This window comes from Rutidosis leptorrhynchoides, chromosome 10 (genome assembly GCF_046630445.1).
Source record: "Rutidosis leptorrhynchoides isolate AG116_Rl617_1_P2 chromosome 10, CSIRO_AGI_Rlap_v1, whole genome shotgun sequence".
In the NCBI taxonomy this organism is placed as follows: Eukaryota; Viridiplantae; Streptophyta; class Magnoliopsida; order Asterales; family Asteraceae; genus Rutidosis; species Rutidosis leptorrhynchoides.
Window position 1 is genome coordinate 304286340 of NC_092342.1, and position 2982 is coordinate 304289321.

Genomic DNA, 2982 nt, shown 5'->3' on the forward strand with positions numbered 1-2982 from the left:
TATTCTGTATGATTAACTCGATTCAATTGGCTATTTTGAAGGATATGGCACCGACTACTCGACACACTATGAATATGAGCGAAGAGGAATTTCGTACCTTTCTTGCTGCAAACATAGCCGCAGTACAGACTGCGCTACATACCAACAATAAATCTGAATCTAGCAATGCAGCTAACGGCGCGAGAAATCGTGTAGGATGCTCCTACAAAGAATTCACTGCCTGCAAACCTTTGGAATTTGATGGAACCGAAGGACCAATTGGATTGAAACGGTGGACCGAGAAAGTTGAATCGGTGTTTGCCATAAGTAAGTGTACTGAAGAGGACAAAGTTAAGTACGCTACGCATACCTTCACAGGTACTACGTTAATGTGGTGGAACACCTATCTTGAACAGGTAAGACAAAATGCTGCTTACGCACTACCGTGGTCGGCATTCAAGCAATTGATGAACGAGCAGTACCGTCCTAGAAACGAAGTCAATAAAGTCAAGGCAGAACCTAGAGAGTTACAAACACAAGGGTTCGACGTTACCAATTATGAACGACGATTCACAGAGTTGTGCCTATTGTGTCCGGGAGCATTCGAAGATGAAGAAGAGAAGATCGACGTGTTTGTAAAAGGGTTACCAGTAAGGATTCAAGAAGATGTGAGTTCACACGAGCCCGCTTCTATATAGAAGGCAAGTCGAATGGCTCATAAACTCATAAATCAGATTGAGGAAGAATTAAAGAGCAGGCGGCCGAAGAAGCCAACACGAAATAACTCAAGAGGAAGTGGGAGGAAAACGGTGACAAGAGTCACCAGTACAACAACCACAACAATTACAACCACAATCGCAACAACTATCCCAACAACCGCAACAACAATCACAACAATAACCGCAATCCTAACAATAACTACAACAAACATCCCAACAACAACAACAACTACAACAACCATTTCAACAACAATAACAACCCCAACAATAACCTCAATAACAACAACGGCAACAAAAACCAAAAACAGCCATGTCATAGGTGTGAAGAAAATCATCAGGGGTTTTGCAAGACATTTTGCAACAGGTGTAAAAGAAATGGTCATAGCGCGACAAAGTGTTAGGTCTACGGACCAAAGTTTAATAGAACTAAAGGAACAAATAATGTCGGAACAAGTAATGCCGAAACGAATAGTGTCGGAGCAAGTAATACCAACGTTGTTTGTTATAAATGTGGAAAACCGAGCCACATTATTAGAAATTACCCGAATCAGGGGAATACTAATGGGCAGGGCCGTGGAAGAGTTTTCAATATTAATGCGGCAGAAGCACAGAAAGACCCGGAGCTTGTTACGGGTACGTTTCTTATTGACGATAAATCTGCTTATGTTTTATTTGATTCGGGTGCGGATAGAAGCTATATGAGTAGAGAATTTTGTGCTAAATTAAGTTGCCCATTGACACCTTTGGATAATAAATTTTTACTCGAATTAGCAAATGGTAAATTAATTTCAGCAGATAATATATGTCAGGATAGAGAAATTAAACTGGGTGATGAAACGTTTAAGATTGATTTAATACCAGTCGAGTTAGGGAGTTTTGATGTAATAAATGGCATGGACTGGTTGAAAAAGGTGAGAACAGAGGTCGTTTGTTACAAAAATGTGATTCGCATTATGCGTGAATAAGGAAAACCTTTAATGGTGTACGGAGAAAAGAACAACGCGAAATTAAATCTTATTAGTAGTTTGAAGGCGCAAAAACTAATAAGAAAATGGTGTTACGTCATTCTAGCACACATCGAGGAAGTTAAACCTGAAGAAAAGAACATCAGTGATGTTCCCGTCGAAAAAGAATTTCCCAATGTATTTTCGAAAGAATTACCGGGATTACCCCCACATCGATCCGTTAAATTTCAAATAGACCTTATACCAGGAGCTGCACCAATAGCTCGTGCTCAAATCAACGAATTATTTGATCAACTACAAGGCTCGTCGATTTATTCGAAGATCGATTTACATTCTGGATATCATCAAATACGGGTGAAGGAGGATGATATTCCAAAGACTGCTTTTAGGACGCGTTACGGTCATTACGAGTTTATGGTTGTCAAAACCCGACCTTAACCATAAGGACGAATACAATAACATATGATTTCATCGCGACATTTTTCAAAAACTGCATTCGTTTTTACAATACAAACCATAGCTTTTATTACAAATACAAGGTTTAAACAACTTAATAATGATTATCGTTTAGCGATAATCTTAGACTTACAAACTTTACATGTGATAATAACAATACGACTTCCAACATATTTTACATTACAAATTCTCCGATATGCAGTTTTATTTTTGACACAAATATGCATACTCAAGATCTTGCTTAAATTCAACATGTTGCAGTGGAAGCTTTTAGTTATCACCTGAGAATAAACATGCTTAAAATGTCAACATAAAGTTGGTGAGATATAGGTTTAATGCCGGCAGTGTTATAAATATAGACCACAAGATTTCATATATAAACGTTTTAATAAAAAATATTCTAAGTTGTTGAGCACTTGATAACCATACTTAACATTTAATCAACGTCGCATATTCCCTTTATTATGAAATCTTACTACACCGTACCAAGTGTAGTCACCGAAATGAAGTACTGTGCAACCGTTGAATACTGGTCGTCCAGTCCAGTTGGGGTTGTCAGGCCCGATACATCTATCAACAGGATTCGCGTTTACAATACCTCATGTAAATAGTAGTTACCAAGTTACAGGGAAATATGCCAGTGGTACAACTCAACGTAGAATATATATTTTTAATCACTTGTGTCCATAGCGTAAATCATAAAATGCATGTATTCTCATCCCGAAATATTTAGAGTTTAAAAGTGGGACTATATACTCACTTTTGCCTTGAAGGTAATAAACACGACTTGGTCTCCGATTGATATCACGAACCTAACCATATATATAATATATCAACATATTTTCTTTTTAAGTAATCGTTAC